Source organism: Ovis aries, chromosome 14 (assembly GCF_016772045.2).
Source record: "Ovis aries strain OAR_USU_Benz2616 breed Rambouillet chromosome 14, ARS-UI_Ramb_v3.0, whole genome shotgun sequence".
Taxonomy (NCBI): Eukaryota; Metazoa; Chordata; class Mammalia; order Artiodactyla; family Bovidae; genus Ovis; species Ovis aries.
Window position 1 is genome coordinate 21,576,516 of NC_056067.1, and position 22,187 is coordinate 21,598,702.

Consider the following 22,187-nt stretch of genomic DNA (forward strand, 5'->3'; position numbering starts at 1 on the left):
TAATTATCCAAAAGAAATTTAGAAGTTTTTGAATTAGCTACTTCTGTTGGGGGTCCCATTTCCCATCCCCTCTCTCTCTCTCTCTCTCTCTCTCTTTTTTTTTATCACTATGGTTGTATTTTTTTTTTTTGCCTGTGTTAAAAAAAAATTGAGGTGTAATTTACATGACATAAAATTCACCATTTTAAAGTCTATAAGGTGACAGCTCTTATTCATGCCTATTACTTAGTGCTTCTTTTTTTTTTTCAATTTATTTTTAATTGAAGAAAAATTGCTTTACAATGTTGTATTGGTTTCTGCAGTATAACAATGCAAGTTAGTATTTCTAACAGTTGTCTTGAAAAAATTTACATGTGGTTAAAAATACCTTTTCTATATTAGAAAAGAGGGAGAAATACAAAGTTTGATCTCTGGGGGAGCCATCCTTGATGTACAGAAGGGACAAGCATAGAAAGACCAGAAAGCAAATAAAAGTCATCTGCTTTGAAGGAATAAGGTAATTATGTTGACTTTCTTCCATACTTTATATGGTGCCTTTTCAAAATTAGAGGGAGCCGCCGGCCTTGTGTTCTGACATGAATATTTAGCAGTGTCATCTCTAACCCCTAGGATCATCTGGTAAATGTTAACAAGAAGCACCAGAACTTGTGTTTTCCCTGTCTTAGTGTTTTTCTACAGGAAGGATGACAGCTAGAATGGCTTTATGACATAATGCCTATAAAGCTGAGTGTTACACATGTAGGTACCTGGATTGGCGTAGAGTGTATCTTTTTTTTAATAAGCTGGACATAGTGACTAGATATCATCAGTGACATCGGTTTTGTGATCCTAAAAAGAATTTTACATACAATCTGACCAATGTTACAAAGGAGAATTTTTATCATAAATTATGTTTCCGTGTTATGCTTCTGCTCAGTGGTTATTTTCTGAAGGTGTGAAGCTTCTAACAAACATATGGCCTTAAAAAAGTGCTTTGTGTTGTGTTTTCGGCTTTTCTGTGTTTCTGGTCAGTGTGCAGAGTTTTATTTTTTATGGGCACATATCATGCTCGGTTCCCCAGTCTGCCTCAACTCTCCATTTCATATCACTTCTTTGTATGACAGATACTTTCTGTCCACTTTGGAGAATCATTAGGGCCACTGAAAATGTTATCTCTGGCTTAGTTAACAGTTCTTATTGCTCATCTGGTAATACCCAGGTCAATAGACTTTTTCAGTGCATTTCCCAAGTCCCTGTATGACTCAAGAAACTTTTTTTCCCTTCCTCTCACCTCACATAAGCAAAATTTCGCTGCATATTCTAATTATAAAAATGATGGCAGGGACTTCCTGGTGGTCCAGTGGTTAAGACTTCACCTTCCATGGCAGGGGGTGCGGGTTTGATTCCTGATTGAGAAGCTAAGATCCCACAAGCCTCAAGGCCAAAAAACCAAAACATGAAATAGAGGCAATATTGTAACAAACTCAGTAAAGACTTTAAAAATCGTCCACATCAAAAAAAATCTTTTAAAGAAAAATATTAGAAAAAAATGATGGCATATTCAGACAATGCTGAAAGTTTCAAGCAGAAAGTACAAGTCTTCCTTAGTCTTCCTCCCCAGACAAGCATATTCGCTGTGACTGTTGTAGACTGTAACAGGGGTGAGTCACCTATGGCCTGTGGACCAGATCTGGCTCGTCACATTTCTGTACAGCCCGTGAGCTAAGAATGGAATTCACATTTTCAAATGATTGGGGAGAAAATGAAAAGAAGCATAATATTTCATTACAGGTGAAAATCATGTGAAATTTAAAATTTAGTTTCGTAAATAAAGCCTTCTGAGCTTCCCTGCGTGTCCAGTGCAGAGGGTGCATGTTTGATCCTTGTTCAAGGAACTAAAATCCCACGTGCCATGGGGGCTTGGCCAAAAAATGAAAGAAACAAAAAAGCCTTCTGGGAACACAGCTGTGCTCATTCGTGCTCATATTTTCTATGCCTTCTCTCAGGTGACGGCAGAGTTGAGAGTTGAGCTGTGGTGACAAACTGGCAGCCTCCACAGCCTGAAGTATTTACTGTCTGATCCTTTCCAAAAAAATATTTGCTGACCTCTGATCTCTGACCTTCAAGACTTTTTTCCCGTGCCTTTGTGTGAATATTTGTGTGTGTGTAGTTTTTAAACAATGCAGCCATTCTGTGTGCTTTTGTAATCTGCCCTTTGACAGCATATTATATTGACCAGTAACTTCTGTTGAGTTCCTTTTTTGTTTTTATTCCATTGAATTAAAATCTGAGAACCACTGCTTTCTAGTTTGTGTTTGTATTATGTACGCCCATTAGGTGTTACCTGGGAATAATAATAATAAAATAATAATAATAATAATAATAGTACTTAATGTGTCAGTGAAGATTTATTTTAATTGTTCAATGAAATAAAAGTTTTTTTTTCCCCTCTCAGTTATGAGATAGGTGGTGGTGGACCAGCCTTTGAAAGTCATGAGCACCCAGCATCTCTTAGCAGCCTGTTCTGCCATTCTAGGCATATCATCTCATTGAAAGATGGTGAATAGATTCTGTCATTGCTGTATAACAGATTACCGCAAAGTGTAATGTCTTAAAGCAACAAATATTTATTCTCTTACAGTTATATTTCTATGGATCAGGAATCCAGACACATCTTAGCAGGGTACCCTGGGCTCAGGGTCTCTCATAATGTGGGACTCAAGATGCTGGCTGGGGCTCCAGTTATTTTCAGATTTGACTCGAGTTGGAGGGGCTCTGTTTTCAAGGTCACTCTTGTGGCCATTGGCACGATAGTAAACTTGCAGTTCAATTTCATTAACTGGGACAGTGCCACATGGCTTCTCCAGCTGTGAGGAAGTCTGGGATAGCGAACTTTTTGGATGTGCCCATTGTTGCCTACATCAAAATCAGGATTTTGTTAGTAAGAAAAATTGTCAGAATAAGTACCAGGTGGGCAAAAGATGGTATCTATGTTGTTGTTCTTTAGTCGCTAAGTTATGTCCAACTCTTTGCGAACCCATGGACTGTAGCCCACCAGGCTTCTCCATCTGTGGGATTTCCTAGGCAAGAATACTGGAGTGGGTTTCCATTTCCTTCTCCAGGGGGTCTTCCCGACCCAGGGATGGAACCCAAGTCTTCTGTGTCTCCTGTATTGGTTGGTGGATTCTTTATCACTGAGCCACCAGGAAAGCCCAGGTATCTACTACACTGGCTTTGTAAAGTAGTTTGAAGAGTTCAGTGAAATAACAACCTAGCCTTTGTCTGATTTATAATATACATTCAAACACTAGCTATGTTTTTTGTTACTCCTTATCAATTATATAGTATAGTTTTGAAGTTTGTAGATATAACAGGATCTTTGTGCAGTTCTATTAAGAAAAAATAGTGTAAAAGAAGAAAATATTTATTGAGTACTTTATATATGCACTAGCACCCCACTCCAGTACTCCTGCCTGGAAAATCCCAGGGATGGAGGAGCCTGGTAGGCTGCCGTCTATGGGGTCGCACAGAGTCGGACACGACTGAAGTGACTTAGCAATAGCAATAGCAATGTGCATTCTATGAATATGAAGTGACGTGAAAGTCACTCAGTCGTGTCCGACTCTTTGTGACCTCATGGACCATACAGTCCATGGAATTCTCCAGGCCAGAATGCTGGAGTGGGTAGCCATTCCCTTCCCCAGGGGATCTTCCCAACCCAGGGATTAAACCCAGGTCTCCCTCATTGCAGGCGGATTCTTTATCTAGTTGAGCCCCAAGGGAAGCCCTTGTGTGTGAATATATATTCATACATATTATCTCACTTAATCTTCATAAAATGGGTATTATTTGTAAAAATAAATGGGTATTATTTGTAAAAATAGATGAGGAAACTAAGGCCGAATAATATTAGTAAATTGTTTCAGGAGCATATCCCACTGGTGTGCCTGGAATGGGTTCTTGGTTGTGGAGAGAATGGTTCCCTTAGTCCTTGGAGTGGGTTAGTAGAGAGTTTGAACTCTGGCCCCAGCACCTCTTCTGATTACTCCAATGTAGTCTGCAAATTTTATAATTTTATACATGTTTCATGATGTGGAAGAGGTTAGAAAGTATTGTTCAGTCAACGAGCACTTGGCAGAGCTGCAGTTTGAACCCAGGTGTGTATAACTCCAGAGCTTCCCAGATGCTGCTGGTGGTAAAGAACCTGCCTGCCATTGCAGGAGACCCAAGAGATGTGGGTTCGATCCTTGGGTCGGGAAGATGCACTGGAGGAGGGCATGGCAACCTGCTCCAATATTCTTGCCTGGAGAACCCTATGGACAGAGGAGCCTGGGAGGCTACAGTCCATAGGGTTTCAAAGAGTCGGACACAACTGAAGTGACTTAGCATGCACGCATGCACGTGTGTGTGTAACTCCAGAAACCTGCCTTCCTTCCTCAAAAGAGTCCTTCCCAATCTGTAAAAGCAGTGAATTCTAGTTAGGCTGAGATAGCAGTTAAAATGCAGCTTCGTTTAATATGTAAAGCATTATGTTTCTTTTATACTTAGTGTGTCTCTCTGTCTCACTTTTAATTGACATAGCACATGCTAAAAAGGAGATTTTCTTGGATTATACAGTTGTTTGATATTATTTGCTGTTTAACTGTAGTCTGAATGGAAGTTCATTTGGCCACTAGGTGTCTCCTTTCGGTTTTGCCTCTTCTGTTGCCACACTCTTAGAAGGAACCCGAAATGGATGTAAGGGAGATTAGACAATGAGAACATTTACGAAATGAATGGGACCTGCTCTCTGATGATCCCAGGTGCCTATTTTAAAAAATTAATTTTTCTGGAGCATGGGTGCTTTGCAACGTTGTATTACTTTCTGCTCTTGCTAAGTCGCTTTAGTCGTGTCCGACTCTGTGCGACCCCATAGACGGCAGCCCACCAGGCTCCTCCGTCAATGGGATTTTCCAGGCAAGAACACTGGAGTGGGTTGCTAGTGCCTTCTCCGGTATTCGTTTCTACTGTACAGCAAAGTGAATCAGCTATTCCTAATATCCCCTCCTTTTTGAACTTCCTTCTTATTCAGGTGACCCCAGATGCCTTTTTTTTAACCCTTTCCTCTCTACTTCTGTTCATCTTTGCTTGCAGACTGATATTTAGGTAATCACTTAATTCTCTGGAAGCTGAGATGAGTCTTTGATATCTGTTTCTCATTTATAAAAGTAGTGAAGTGGAGGGAAAGAACTTCTGTGCTTATCTAGATAATGTTAGGTAATAATTGTAACAAGTTTGCAGAACATTTTAGGAATGAATGATTTTAATATCAGGGGAATACTTGTGTTACCAGGCAAATGATAATTGCATTATTAATATCAGTTCCCCTTATTCTTTAATATAATAATACTGGCTGTCGCTTAACGTATACTATCTTTTGTAATCCTCTCAGGGATCCTACACGGTTGCTATTTTCCTCCAGATTTTATAGATGAGGACAATGAAGCTTAGAGAAACTGGTTAATTTGCTCCAAGTTTAATAGAGCTTGGTTACTTTCAAGCTTTTTATGCTCCTCCATTTTGATGTTGTTGTTTAGCTGCTAAGTTGTGTCTGATCCTTTTGTGACCCCATGGACTATAGCCTGCCAGGCTCCTCTGTCCATGGGGTTTCTTAGGCAGAAATACTGGAGTGGGTTCCCATTTCCTTCTCCAGGGGATCTTCCTGACCCAGGGATCAAACTCATGTCTCCTTTTTGGTAGGCGGATTCTTTACCACTGAGCCATCTGGGAAGCTCCCCCGATTTGAAAGTTGTTAATTGACAATAACGTCAGGGAGAATTTAACTTAAGCACTCAGCTTTAAAATTGCCATAGGATAATTCAGCAGAAAGCACTTTTGGAACCATGATTTTGAGGGCAGACATCCATTTTCTGCAGTTGTCTTGTAGACGCGAGTGCTGGGCTCCGGATGTGGGCTCCCTTCAAGAAGGCTTCAGTCTATTTGTAGAATTACAAATCGATACACTCAGGGATCACTTTCTGTCCCTTGCCTACAAATGCAGCAACTATTATCATAGGAAGAGCCGGGCATTTGACAGCTCAGGTTCAGACCTGGAGCTTCATTAGCTGGAAGGAACCTTCTTCTTACTCAATTAGGGGCACACCAAAAAGCTGGGAATTCAGCTGGACCTAGGGTTTTCTTTTAAGACCACAGGCTGATAAGATCTCTTTTACCTGAATTTCCATTCTGCACTAATTTCCAGATTTCTTCAGTTGTCTTAAAAAAAAAATCGGCTCATGCTAGGTGTTCCTTGGTCTTGAGTACTTTAATTGTTCATCGCTCTCCAGTTGACTCCCCAATTGGTCTGGTGGTTTCTGCAGACCATAGGAAAATGTATAACAAATGTGAGATGAGAGGGCCTTGTCAGGCAGGGAGCGCTGTCTCTGGGAGGTGGGAGCTGGGAGTGGGAGCAGTCCCCAGCACTAACAGGCACACCCCCAAGCTGTGCCCCCGACACTGTCAGCCCTCTCTCTTTGTTCCCTTTCCCGACTCACTTCCTGCCAGGGATTTGTGACATGTTTCCTAGCAGATCAAATGAGCCCCTGACACCTGATTGCCCAGTGCTTCTTGTTTACAGTTGCTTTCCAAGGGCACCTCGACAAGACGGAAGGCTTAACGTGCCGTAATTAAATTTGCATCTGCTCTGTGACAGGACTCAAAAGAGTTTTCCCCCCTCCACCTGTGAATCTCATTGTAGAGCTCCTAGTGTCTTTGACCATACAACATCTAAAAAGGCAGGATGTGGACAGGTAAACAAACATTGGTTCATTCTACTGCCTGTCAGTATAATAATGAATACTAAATAAGGAGATCCCTTTCTTACTTGACTTTCTGCTCTTCACCTACTTGTTTAGGCAGATTTTTTAACTGGTCTTATAAACATAAGAACTGTAGATTGGAGGTGATTTTTTTTTTATAAGTATTTTTAAGGGAAAACAAACATTGCTGAACAATCTGGATTGGTTTAACACCCTTTGGTTTGTACATTTCTCACAAATGCTAATGAATAATTCAGCAAGGCCAAACACAATCTGCTGGTGGTATCCAGTGTGATTCATACTCGCTAATGAATAATTCCTTTTGGCTTTTATAGAGCAGCTCTAAGGAGTGACTTCTAAGACTCAGATGGGTTATTATTGGGCTATTTGTCAGTGTCCTTGGGGCATTGTGAGCCAAAGTCCAACTTGATGACCCTCTCCACATACCTTCTCTGATTCTTCTGGGAAACAGGCAGCTCTTTCTGTCCCAGCCTTTTAGCTCTGAAACATTGTTGTGAAAGAGGCAATACTATAACAGGATTCAGCTCCATCATAATTTCACTGATTCACTTTCTTCAGTATTTCATTCAAAGAAGTATTGAGTACCTTACTTACGAAGTACTGAGCATGGCATTGTTTGTATACCAAAGTAACTTAGATTTTGCGTGATGTGTCCTCAAAGGGACCATAGGGTATGTAGGAGAGGCATGAGGTCTGGGCGGAAGATGCTGAGCATCTTTTTTGTCAAAATGGTCAGTTACCATTTTCTCATCATGTTCTCAGTACGCATTTCAGGGCATATTTGCTATTGATGGTATTGTGTGAAGGTTATATTGCGTTGGATGAGCCTGAACCTTGATTAATGGTGGAACTGCTTAAGGGTTATGCTCTATAACGTGACTGCAGAAACACCTAGGTTTGCCGTCCATGTTCATTTCTGCTGCACTGAAGTTAGAAATGTGGTATGACCAGCTTTACTAGCTTGGAGAGTGAGGATGGTGAACAGGGATTTACTTATCTCTGAGTAGTCTATATAAGACTTGCCAGGTGGCTCAGTGGTAAAGAATCCAGCTGCTAATGCGGGAGACACAGGTTTGATCCCTGGGTCGAGATGATCCCCTGAAGTAGGAAATGGCAGCCCGCTCTAGTATTCTTGCCTGGAAAATTCCATGGACAGAGGAGCCTGGCGGGCTATAGTCCATGGGGTCGCAGAGGGTCGGACACGACTGAGCAACTGAACGCACACACGCAGTCCATGTATGGTATCTTAGCAGTTGTACCGCATAACTTGTAACTGAGGTCAGGGAGGCACACCCAGCCTTGGGGAAGTTATCTCTGGCATCCTGTATCTGCTTCAGCTTTTTCTGTTTAACTCCTGGTTTTTGCTCTTCTTTGTAATTGTACTGGAAGATCACAACCCCGTGCTTAGTTTTAACCAATGAAATGAAGTAGAAGTGATAGGTATCGATTCCCGGTCAAGACGCTGAAGAGCTGGTGTGCTATTTGCATGCTTTCCCTTGCCCTGCCGGAGTGGCCTTGGGGGCTGTGTGTTCCTGATGGTGGAGTCTCCCTTAGACTGGGTTCATGAATGACTGTGTGCAGAGCCCTCAATGGCCCGTATTGGGCAGGGAACTTGACCAAGAAAGACCTTTCTGTATTAAGTCCCTGAGACTTGGGAGTTTACCTTCAGTATAGTCTAGACCATTCTCACTAACACAGAGGGATTAGTATAGGAAGAGACCTTTGTGTGTGTGTGTGTGTCTTATCTAGGGCCTGGTACTTAACAAGATTCCACTTAGCTTTGTCAAATGTATTGTCAGTTGGGAATTGAAAGGGTGGACTTTATTTAGGGACAGGAAAAGAGTTTATTTCATCTATTGCCAAAGCATTTGTGGGAGAAAAAATAATGGTATGAACAGAGTCGTGGCAATGAAAGGATAATTACTGAGAGGAGCCAGAGTTGAGTTGAGGCTGTTGTAACTCACATTCATGAATTTTAAGTTGTATCCAGCAGGTTTAATTGGTTATGATAGTGAACCTGTAATTTTTCTCTTTGCTTATGGTTTATACCAGGGGTTAGCTTTTGAACTGAAAATGGTTTGTACATTTTTAAAGGATTGTCAAGGAAAAAAGAAAAATGAGAATATTCAGTAAGGGCCATATGTGGCCCGCAGAGCCTAAAATATTTACTGTGTGGCCCTTTATGGAAAAAGTTTGCTCTCCTTTGGTTTATACCCTTAAAATCTTTGCATACCATTATCAAAAAGTGTCAGACATTAAAATATGAGTTTCTCGAGCATGAGAACAGAAAGGTTTTTATTAATTTCTGTGTCTTTCGGCCTATCAAGGTGCACGGAACATTGTACCAGCTCAGAACAAGTTTACTTTATTAAATTGTATGTGAAACATGGGAGTTAAGATATTTTCAAGGAAAAGAACTGAGAAGAAGTCATGGAATGTCATAGCTCTGAAGGAATCGAACTTTACCTCCTCAGTTCACTTGGCCGGTGACATTTCTGGATTTATTTAAACCTAATATGTGTGGACATATGTTTAATTTTCAAATAAATGCCGTCTTATTAAAAATGCCATTTTAAAGACACTGACTTCTGCTCTAGCATCAAAGTATTGTTCGAGTCTTCTTGTTAACCTACCAACTGTCAATGTTTTCCTTTCTCTCTTCTGCTGTTTAACATTTACATTAAAAAAAAAATTAACGCGAGTTTCTGTTCACTCACTCATTCATTTGCTCAGTCATAGATACATACCAGCAAGAGATGAAGACATATGTCCACTTAAAAACTTACACACAAATGCGCATAGTAACATTATTCATAGTAGCCAAAACAATAGAAGCAACCCAAATGACTGTCAGCTGATGAATGGATAAACAAAGTGTTGTGTAGCTGTATGATGGAATATTATTTTGCAACATGAAAGTACGAGGTTACAACATGTATAGTACAACATCAGTGAACCTTGAAGGCATAACACTAAGTGAAAGCTAAGCACAAGAAAACTACATGTTATCTGATTCCTTTTATATAAAAACGACTACAGTGGGCAAATCTATATGTAACAGAAAGATTAGCAATGGTCTTGAGTCGGAGTGGGATGAGATGGGAATTGTGGGTGACTTCTAATGGGTACGAGGTTTCTTCTTGGTATGATGACAAAGTTCTAAATTTTGATTATGATGATTGTTGCAAAACTCTGTGCCTATACAGAAAGTCATTAAATTGTACATTCTAAATGGGTGAATTTTATGTTATGTGACTTATATCTCAATAAAGACATTAATAGAAATTATGCAGCCGATTGCTCGTTTTCTCGTAATGCTGCTGACTATACACCTCTTATTCAAACAACAGACAGGGCTTGACTCTCTTGTATTTTACCTTCTTGAATTAAAATCTCCTAGAAAGAAGATTGATTTATATTCAAATCCCCTTTGGCCCAGCTATTCTACTTACATGAACTTACTCCATTTTCTTTTACCTGTACAAAGACATATGTACAAGACTCTTCACTTGGCATTATTTGTAATGGTAAAACCTAAGAATGCAATCTAAATGTCCATCCATAGGGGACACTTTAAGACTGGGGACAGGAAGAGAAGGGGGTGACAGAGGGTGAGATGGTTGGATGGACATGAGTTTGAGCAAACTCCAGGAGACAGTGAAAGACAGGGAAGCTTGGTGTGCTGCGGTCCATGGGGTTGCAGAGTTGGACGTGACTTACTGACTGAACAACAACAAAGGGGACACTTTAAAAACCTAGAGAGGTGGGGGTGGGGTGGGAGGGAGTCTCAAGACGGAGGGGACATATGTATACCTATGGTTGATTCATCTTGTTGTATGGCAGAAAGCAACACAATATTGTAATTATCCTTCAGTTAAAAATTAAGACAAAAATATTAAGGAAATTGTAGACAATCAACTATTCTGGTACCATTACGAGGTTCTAAATGTACCAATATGAAACAATCTTTAAGATATTTTTTTTAAAAAAGCACGGTACAGAGTCCTTGTTGCTCTTTATATACAATGTTTACATGAAGATAGTATATCTCAGCAAAAATTCAATAATAGTTACTTCTTAAGGAAGGAAAGTTTGGATACTCAAGCAATAGGAGACTAACTGACTTTTGCAGGGTTAGACATTTTTTAATGCACTTTTTCCCTCATGACAGTAGGGTTCATAATCACCAAAAAGTGAGTACCACACAACTGTTTATCAGCTGATGAACAGATAAAATGTGATGTATCCATAGAGACATGTAAGTAGAAGAGCTGGGTCAGTGGGGATTTGAGCATAAATCGGGTTTGATTCTAGGAATTTGAACTCAAGAGGGTAGGTGTGTTCAAATGTTATCAAGACCCTAAATGTCCATTGACTGTTGAATGGATAAAGAAGATGTAGTACATGTATACAGTGGAACTTAGCCATAAGAAAAAGGATGAAATTGGGTCATCTCTAGTGACGTGGCTGGACCTAGAGGCTGTCATGCAGTTTAGTAAGTCGGAAAGAGAAAAATAATGTATATTAACACATACTTAAGGAATCTAGGAAAATGGTATTGATGAAACCTATCTGCAGGACAGGAACAGAGGCGCAGATGTAGGGAATGGACTTCTGGACGTGGTCGGGGGGAGGAGCGGGTGGGACAAGCTGAGAGAGTGACATTGACGTATACACTACCATGCGTGACATAGATGGCGGGAGGCGGCTGTATAGCCAAGGGAGCTTAGCCGAGTGCTCTGACAGTCTAGAGGGGTGGGAGGGGGGCGGAAGGGAGGCTCAAGAGGGAGGGGATCTACGTATCCATGCAGCTGATTCACGTTGTTGTACAGCAGAAACTAGCACCACATTGTGAAGCAATGAATTAAAACAATAAAATTCTCAAAATTAGCAATAAATTAAAGTGAAAGCATGATTTGTACCAAAAAAAAATTTTTGTAAAAAGTTGATTTCTGTACTACAGCTCAGCAACCAATCTTGCATCTGTTTGTGCCCCTCTCTTTTTCAATCCATGTGGAATAATTTGCTTTAAGACTTAATCCCCCCTGAACCCCACCCTCAGCCACTAATGATGGAGCAATTATGTGGTTCCACAGCGATTTTAACACCATCTTCTAACCCAGCTGTGTGGTAGCAGTATATCTGCAGGGCAGAAATGTGGCCTACAAGGGACAATATCAGATAGCCCACAATTATTTTAATGTCTCCTGTGAAATGATAAATGAAGTTTACAGTTACAATAAAAGACCAAGTTCCCCCAGGGTATAAAGAGTTTGCAAGGAAAATTCACGTAGTTATATCTTTTTTTTTTTTAAAAAAAAGCAACAACAAACATTCTTCATTGAGAGCTTAAAAAAAAGCGCAACCAACCCAGAGATAGGTTTTCACTGTAGGCATGTATTTGATGAAGCCCAGTAGGGATGCCGGGCCTCCCAGGTGGCGCAGGGGTATAGCGTCCACCTGCCAATGCAGTAGACACAGGAGACGTGGGTTCGATCCCTGGGTAGGGAAGATCCCCTGGAGTAGGAAATGGCAGTCCACTCCAGTATTCTTGCCTGGAAAATGCCATGGGCAGAGGAGCATGGTGGGCTATACTCCATGGGGTCGCAATGAGTTGGGCACGACGGAGCGACGGAGCACGCGTGTACAAGTAAGGCTGAGTAAAGTGTGAACCTGTTGTAAGGTTTATAGCTGCTTCTCTAGGAACTTAGACTTCCAGGTTGTTGGTATAATTGAAAAAATTGTGTATTGTGTTGTGTATGGTTTATAACACTAACTTCATGCAGTTTATAGAATACTTGCTGGGATTTTTTTCCTGGTCCTGGGAGGTCCCATAATTTGGCTGTAACTCCTGCTTTTATTATCTGGTGCCGCTTGGGTTCGTGTCTTTCCCAGTCACTGTAAATCCTCCAGCTGGCTCCACGTATGCTTGGTAAGACTGCCATCTTGAGAAGTGAGTGGTTTCTGTTCACAGTAGTGTTTGATGCAGTGCCCACGACTATAATTTAAATGTGTCTTTTGAAAGACAGCAGGCTTCCCTGGTGGCTCAGATGGTAAAGAATCTGCCTGCAATGCAGAAGTCCTAGGTTTGATCCCTGGGTTGGGAAGATCATCTGGACAAGGGAATGGTTACCCACCCCAGGATTCTTGCCTGGAGAACCCCATGGACAGAGGAGCCTGACGGGCTACAGTCCATGGGTCACAAAAGAGTAGCACATGGCTGGGTGACTGGCACCATCTTTTCATTTGAAAGAGGGCGTGCCTGGCTCAATCTCACTATTTCCTCAGCTGGGAGATGGGGCATAGCAGAAGCAGCACTCCTCATCTCTGCTATCACATAAAGCTAGCGTTTCCACATTGGCTTTCCTTCCAGCTGTAGGTGATCTGGCTGCAGTGTTTTTGTTTAAAAAAGATTCCACTTTCTTCGTGTTCCTGCTGCTTGCTACCTACTGACCCACAGCTAGAGGCTGCTCTTGCTGTAGTTTATCTTTTTGCATGACAGGGCACTTTCCTTTATGCCACTGATGTCTTGGTATACTTCTTTATATCATATTTGTATTGTTGGTGAACTGGTTTGGAAGTGCCCATGACCTCAAGAAATGCTGCTGTAAATTCTCTTATAATCCGTCTTTCAGGTAGATCCGATTGAAATGATACCACTATTATAGGTTTATACAAACCTGTCCATCTGTAATGTTGAATCTCTGAAGAATCAGATGGCCTTTTTGAGTCAAACTTCCCCAAGTATCGAGCTTCCCTGGTGGCCCAATGGTAAAGAACCTACCTGCCAGTGTAGGAGACATAAGAGGTATGGGTTCAACCCCCGGGTTAGGAAGATCCGCTGGAGGAGGGCATGGCAACCCACTCCAGTATTCTTGCCTGGAGAATCCCATGGGCAGAGGAGCCTGGCGGGCTACAGTCCGTAGGGTCTCAGACTCGGACACTACAGATCCCCATAGTATAGCTGAGGCCCAGCGGAGCACAGGGAGTCTGTTGGTGTGTTCAGGATTACGAAGTTGCTTAACCACAGAACTGAATCTGTCGTTTAGAATTTCAGACTCAGAGCTTTTTCCACTAACTAGAAAGACTTACAAGTTCAAAGACACCTTGAATTGAAGAGGAGGCGGTCCAGAGTGGATGGTGAATTATGACAAATGGCACTCCATTAAAATACCGGAATAGTGGAATACTTAGGAAAAAATGATGCTTAAGTATTTAAAAATTTTTTTCCCTTCATTATAATCAAAGGAAGTTACAGATCTTCTTGTATAGTATTTTGAATAGTCTTTGAATAAATATTCTTGCAGCTGCTTCTACAACTTACTGATAGTCTGACGATATTGCTGATAGTGGTTCTTTCTCCTGATATTTTTAGATGAGACTGAAGAGGAAGTTGGGCTGGGGCAGTTGTGCACCATTTCAGTTGGTTATAGGCAAGACAGAAGCCACATCTTACCTAGGTTAAAAGGGCTGACCCTTTACTACTGCTAGTTGGTGTGTACAACATGTTTTTGAAGAAGTAATTATTTTTAGCCGACTGACTATGACCAAGATTAATAGCTCTTGAAAGGGCTGTGATGAAAGGCTGCCCCAGCTGACTTCTGCATTATTCTTTATTTATCCTGCTCTCATCCCTGTCACCTTTGGGCATCAGCCAAGTGTCATTTGTATGAGATTTGCCCCTTGGATGTGAAGGGCCTCTCTTTCTTAATGATGGGAGGTGAATTGGGCTGTGAGGCTGAGGTACTTGTACAGTTGACACGGCCCAGGGGAGAATCTTCTAGGTCTGTGGGAGTCATAGGAACAGGACATTCACTCCTGGCAAGGGCTTGGGGGAGAGGGGGGATGGGCGGAGCAAGAACATGAGAATATTCAGCCATCTGATCCAGATCCTTGATACAGGGAGTAGTTCAAGGGCTCCATTGCCAAGTCCATATATCTCAGTGGCTCTTCTGTTCAGAGCATTTGCAAGTTTCTTCTTCTGAAGATCTTTTTGCTTGACATTGTCAACTATCTCTGGGGCACTAGTAGTAAAGAATCCCCCTGGCAGTGCAGGAGATTCAAGAGACGTGGGTTTGATCCCTGTGTTGGGAAGAGCCTCTGGAATTGTTGTTGTTCCGTCACTAAGTCATGTCTGATTCTTTGTGACCCCCTGGGCTGCAGCATGCTAGGCTTCCCTGTCCTTCACTGTCTCCCATAGTTTGCTCAAACTCATGTCCTTTGAGTCGGTGCTGCCAAACAATCACCTTACCCTCTGTCGCCCCCTTCTCCTCCTTCCTGGAGGAGGAAATGACAGCCTGCTCCAGTAGTTTTGCCTGGAAAATACCACGCACAGAGGAACCTAGTGGGTTACAGTCCATGGGGCTGTCAAGAGTGAGACACGATTGATCGACTGAGCACATATGCGTCAACTACCTCTAGTTTTATAAAACTAGGAAATGTCTTTATGGCAGTGACTGCAAGTTAACCCCCAGATCCCTTCTTGCCTCCTTCCGTTGTGGACTTTTCAGGGCAATTAGCTATCTGGAATACAGACTGCATTTCCCAGCTTTCCCTGCAGTTCGGTGTGGCCATGTGACTAAGAGGTTGTAGCCTCTGGTAGTTTCTGGGATGTTTCCTTAAAAGAAAGCTGGTGTGTGCCCTTTGCCCTTTTCTTCTGAGGCCCTTCCTTTTATCCTGCTGTCTGGAATGTAAATGCTGCTTTTGGATCTTGAGAATGAGGGCCAGTCCTTAGTGGTGAGCTGGAAGTGGCTTGAGTCTCTGAGATCAGCACGGGGACCACCATTCCAGCCTGGTGAAGCCACTACCACTTTGGATTTTCTGTCACTTGCAGCCAACCTAATCCTAGATCATACACGGTTTCTGCACGTTGCAGAAGAGCGGAGGAACTCTCAAACCGTTAGATTTCCTTCTGTTGTGCTGAATATGGATGTCAGAATTCAAACAGATCCCTCACTTTTCCTTCTTTCAACTAGTATTGAAAGTAAAAAAGTGAAGTGTTAGTTGCTCAGTCATGTCTGACTCTTTGTGACCCTATGGACTGTAGCCTGTCAGGCTCCTCTGTCTGTGGAATTTTCTAGGCAAGAATGCTGGAGTGGGTAACCATTCCTTTCTCCGGAGGATCTTCCTGACCCAGGCATTGATCCTGGGTCTCCTACGTTGCAGGCAAATTCTTTACCGTCTGAGACACCATTGACTACTATTGGCGGTGGTTTAGTTGCTAAGTCGTGTCCAGCTCTTTCAACCCCATGGACTCTAGCCTGCCAGGCTCCTCTGTCCATAGGATTCTCCAGGCAAGAATCCTGGAGTGGGTTGCCATTTCCTTCTTCAGGGGATCTTCCCAACCCAGGGATCAACCTGGGTCTCCTGCACTGCAGCCAGATTCTGTACCAAACTGAGCTGCGAAAGAAGCCCTTCAACTAATACAAATTAAAACATCCAGTGGCTCAGTGGTAAAAGAATCTGCCTGCAATGCAGGAGATACTCAGGAGACCTGGGTTCAATCCCTGGGTCAGGAAGATCCCCTGGAGAAGGAAATGGCAACCTAGTCCAGTATTTTTGCCTAGAAAATCCCATGGACAAAGGAGGAGCCTGGCAGGCTACAGTCCATGGGGTTGCAAAGAGTTGGACAGGACTGAGCGACTAAACAATAGCAATGATAACAATAATGCATTAATTTATTTCAGTCACTTCATGGGAAATAGATGGGGAAACAGTAGAAACAGTGTCAGACTTTATTTTTTTGGGCTCCAAAATCACTGCAGATGGTGACTGCAGCCATGAAGTTAAAAGACACTTACTTCTTGGAAGAAAAGTTATGACCAACCTAGATAGTATATTCAAAAGCAGAGACATTACTCTGCCGACTAAGGTCTGTCTAGTCAAGGCTATGGTTTTTCCTGTGGTCATGTATGGATGTGAGAGTTGGACTGTGAAGAAGGCTGAGTGCCAAAGAATTGATGTGTTTGAACTGTGGTGTTGGAGAAGACTCTTGAGGGTCCTTTGGACTACAAGGAGATCTAGCCAGTCCGTTCTGAAGGAGATCAGCGCTGGGATTTCTTTGGAAGGAATGATGCTAAAGCTGAAACTCCAGTACTTTGGCCACCTCATGCAAAGAGTTGACTCATTGGAAAAGACTCTGATGCCGGGAGGGATTGGGGGCAGGAGGAGAAGGGGACGACAGAGGATGAGATGGCTGGATGGCATCACGGACTCGATGGACGTGAGTCTGAGTGAACTCCGGGAGATGGTGACGGACAGGGAGGCCTGGCGTGCTGCGATTCATGGGGTCACAAAGAGTCGGACATGGCTGAGCGACTGAACTGAACTGAACTGAAAGACCGGAGAGATACATGAAATGCAAGATACATGAGAGATAGATTGGGATGAAGACTGGACCACAATGTAACTCATTTAGGAAAATGATAACCAGGGCTGATCCTAATGGCCTTCTGTAAGAGCTGGGTCAGGAAACCCTTCCCACCTTCTATTGGCGGCAACAGCTTCTTGTTTTAGATTTACAGAGGGCCTTTGAGATGTAACTTCATCTGCTATCTTTTTTTAAAAAATTAATTAATTTTAATTGGAGGCTAATTACTTTACAGTATTGTAGTGGTTTTCGTCTGCTTTCTTAAAGACTTGGGGAGCTTTTTAAAACTTTAGATGGCCAATGTTCAGTCTGTTCAATGCTTTCAGTCCTCTTGCTGGTTAACACTGCTTGTATTTTGCCTGACTCACCGGTTTTAGGCCATAATCTTTGCATGTAGCCATCCATTCTCTAATATTATCTATATTAGATAATACATACTATATTAGTTATGTATGTATTTTATATTTAAAGTCGCTCAGTCATATTTGACTTTTTGTAACCCTATTGCTATAGCCTTCCAGGCTCCGCTGTCCATGGAATTCTCCAGGCAAGAATACTGCAGTGGGTAGCCATTCCCTTCACTGCGGGATGTTCCCAACCCAAGGATTGAACCCAGGTCTCCCCTATTGCAGGCGCAATCTTTACTGTCTGAGCCACCAGGGAAGCCCAATATTAGCTATCATGAACTGCAGATTATTATTTACACAACTTTTAAAAGAGATGCTGAGATGTGTAATTGCTTTTCACAGTTTTTTAAACTTTGGAAGGAGAAAAACAGCGATTCACTTCTCTGGTTCGCATTAGCATTTGTAACGGGGAGGTTTTCTGTGCTGTTTTTCCTCGCTGTTTCTTGCCTTTTCATTTGAAGAATAGCAGGATCTTGTCTTTTGTTCACACGAGTAAAAGTCCATTCAGCCGGAAAACAGAACAGTGTGCTCCTTGTGCACTCAGAGCATCTGAAGGCTTTTGGTCCCACACTAGTTGCTGTTTAACTACAATAAAATTGTGACCAAAGGAGATAAACATTTAAAGGATAAATGACAGGGCTGTTAATCCAAAAGCCGGTTTTGTAGCATTGTTGTTTTTAGCTAATAGGTATATAGCCCGGAGTCATAGGGATGCCTTTCCACTCTGAGACACAGCAAAACCTGTTTTCCAGCCAGTTTTAAAAAAAAATGTCACTGGGTATTTTTAATGGCCGATCACTTTGTGTTTTAAAAAGTCATTTGAATGTGTCTTAACGGTCTCTGGAAACTTCTAAGAATTTTCCTGATGTGTTTGTTAATCGTGGTCATGTCATTCATATATAAATTATGAAAAAAATATAAATTCATGTATAAACTGACAATTCTATATATGTGTGTGTGTATAATACCAAATCTATTATCTAAGAAAAGGCTTTTATAAGTACGAATTCAGAACTTGATCTGTCTTTACTCCTAGAAAGCATGATTTGCCTACCCTTTGGTGGAGGAAAAGCATTTTTGAGAATTTTTTTTCCCTATGAGAATGCAGTGCTTCAGTACTCCAGTGCTGAAACTCCAATACTTTGGCCACTTGATGCAAAGCACTGACTCATTGGAAAAGACCCTGATACTGGGAAAGATTGAAGGCAGGAGGAGAAGGGGATGACAGAGGACGAGATGGTTGGATGGCATCACCGACTCAATGGACATGAGTTTGCGCAAGCTCCAGGAGTTGGTGATGGACAGGGAAGCCAGGCATGCTACAGTCCATGGAGTCGCAATGACTGAGCAACCAAACTGAACTGATGAGAATGCAAAGGATAAATCTCTGCTCCATTTTCTCATGCTTCTCTTTCCCTTTCCTTCCCTTTATATTTAAAAAAAATATATATTTATTTTTACTTAAAGGATAATTGCTTGACAATGTTGTGTTAGTTTCTGCCATATATCAACATGAACCAGCCATACGTATACATGTCGCCTTCCTAGCAAACCTCCCCTCACCTCCTACCTCAACCTTCCCTTCCTTTTTCTCTCTTCTCTCTTCCCCTGGCTTCTCTCTCTGGCTCTGTCTTCTCTGTCTTTCTCTCTCTAAGCTGAAATTCGAGTCTTTGGCATATGACCCTTTGAGAAGAGATGCTTCTGGTTGTGGTAAGGGTACTCAGATATTGGAGTGAGGTTTATTTTTATAAATGGTTTCACTTGTTTGTTGTTGCCAAATGCTGGGGTCTGTTGTCTCTTATTGGCTGGATTATTCAGGTTTATCCTTTTCTAGGATATCCCCAAATAAAATAATCCAAGTATATTGTACAAATGCATTTCCCTTTATGCAGTGGCATCTCATTATAGAAGGAAGCTTACACTTTACCTACTTGGGAGGCCTGGAGGTGCCAGCGGTGAAGTAAGAGGTAGGTTTACCACTCACTGGGGCCAGCTGTAACTTAGCTTCAGTGTATGAATGTGGGCCCAGTGTTTGCAGATAGTCAGAGTTTTCAGAGGAAACTGAAAATGTGGATTTTTATTTGAAAGCTCTTTATTTTAAAGAGCAGTCTACTAACTGAAACTTAAAGCCCATATGATCTAAATATACCATATTTACTTTCTCAGACTGAAAACAACTGAGGGTCTGCCTATTATTTAGAGAGATTATATAACTAATGTTACCAAAGAGGAAACTGTGAGGATTCCTCTTCAAGGAAGTGGACCAGTCCAAAGGAAAATATGAAGGTTGACATTAGGGGATATCTAAAGAAGAGGCCAGGTTTCCATCGTATCGCCCTACAGTGGGGCCCATCAGTGGACAAACTCAGTTTCTGCACACAGTGCTTCCAATCCCATTTTTCTTGCCTCACTTGAAATTATAAACTGATAGGCAAAGATCACCACACACTGTGGGATGCCCCCAACAAGAAGGACAACACAAAGCAAACAACAGAAAGAAGCGAACCCAGAGAAATGAGACAGTGGAGAACAGAAGACAAAACTTCAAAAGAAATGATGATGGATATTCTTAAGTAGATGAGGAAAGATGCTATATACACGAAACAGGAACAGGATAGTAATAAAAAGGAACATTCATGTTGTTAATTGTGTTAGTTGTGATAGTATATTGTGGTTATATATATATTTTTGAAAAGGCTGTCCTTATGTATTAGAGATGCATACCAAATATATATGTATTAGAGATATGTACCAAATACATACATACCATATGTATTTCAATGTACAGTTGAAATATGACGCTTGAAATTTGTTTTGAATTAATTCAGAAAAAAAAGGAGGGTAAAGGAATAGAATAGTTAAGATTAGGGAAATGTTGATAATTGTGTAATAAGTATACAATTGTATAATAAGCTGTGTAGTAAGTATGTGAGGGCTTGTTATAATAAATAATTTTCTTTGTGTTTGTGTGCTTGAAATTTTCCATTGTGAAATGTTTAAAGCTGGGGGGGGGGCATTTAGAGACTCAAGAAAGAACTCTTGAAAATTAAAAATATGGTAACAGAGGTAAACATTCCAATAGGATTTGAAAATAAGGTAGAACTTAGAAAATAGAACAAAAAAATGCAATGAAAGATTAGAGAGGAAAGACACAAAATTAGATGATCAGTCCCGGTGATCCAGTATCTAACTGTATGAGTTGTAGAGTAAGAGCCAGTATATCAGAAGGGAAGGAATTATCAAAGAAGTATTACAAGGTAATTTTCTTGATCTGCAAGATGTGAATTTTGAAATCCAAAAAAGCCCACTGAGTGTCTAGCATGAGAGCTGAAAAGTGACCCCACCAACGCCATTTTTTATGAAATTACAGATACCCAGAGAAAACGAGGCGGTCTTAAGAGCTGACATGCAGCCATGTCACTTCTGTCCTCGGCTGGGCTGGGTACTCTGGCGCCAAATTCCCTGGGCCAACTGCTTTCAGACAGTCAGGGCTGTGCTGACTGCCTGATGCTTGGGATTGAAAGGGCATGCTGTCTCACCTCTGTTCCTAGACTTCTAACCAAGCTTCTTTTCAGCTCTGCTTCTGAAGTGCACCTGCCATCAGAGGCACCTAGTTGCTGTAACACCTGAACCTTTCTGGAGATGTCAACATCAACCCCCTCCTGTTAAGAATGACCACATCTTTCCCTTTCCCTCCTCAACCCCTGCCCTGCCAGTAGGCTTCAACCTTTCCTGTTCTGTTACATAAGTTAATACTCCCTTTTCATCTTCCAAAAGATGAAGCTGACGTATTTTAAAAATAATAATAATTTTATTTATTTAAGTTTCCGCTGCGCTGGGTCTTTGCTGCCGGCGGGCGTTTCTCTAGTTGCGGCCAGCAGGGGCTGCTCTCTGGTTGTGCGCAGGCTTCTCATTGCAGGGGCTTCTCTTATTGCCGGGGCTTCTCTTATTGCCGATCATGGGCCCTGGGGCGTGCGGGCTTCAGCAGTTGTGGCACGTGGGATCAGTAGTTGCGGTATCTATATCACAGGCTGAGTAGTTGTGGCGCATGGGCTTACATGCTCTGCAGCGTGTGCCATCTTCCTGGATCAGGGATCAAACTTATGTCTCTTGCTTTGGCAGGCTGATTCTTTACCATTGAACCACCAGGGGAGTCCTTTCCTACTATTTCGGGTCTTACTCTATGTTTCCCAGGTGGCCCAGTGATAAAGAATTTGCCTCCCACTGCCTCCTCTCCCCTGTGGAGACACAGGAAATGGGGATTTGCTTCCTGGATGGGGAAGATCCCCTAGAGGATGGTAACTGGGACTTCAGTACTCTTGCCTGGGAAATCCATGGACCAAGGAGCCTGGCGGACTGCAGTTCATGGCGTCGCAAAGAGTTGGATACAGCTGAGTGACTGAGCACGTATATGCTGTGTACTCAATATACGCTTTGTCAGCCAACTAGGTTTTGTAGCCTGTGAACACAGGGTGATGTCGAAGCTTCCTTACATGTTCCCTTATGACTCCTGATGAATTTGAATTCAGTGCTTGCTGATTGAAATCTATACTTAGTTTTTTATTACTTTTGTGTATGTTCTATGTGATTTTGTTTCAGTGTCCTCTTAACTTA

General features: G+C 41.9%; 1 protein-coding gene across 4 annotated transcripts in view; it reads left to right on the top strand.

Annotated features, from left to right (window-relative positions):
* FTO (FTO alpha-ketoglutarate dependent dioxygenase) overlaps positions 1-22,187 on the top strand; it is a 426,388-nt gene that overhangs the window by 37,130 nt on the left and 367,071 nt on the right.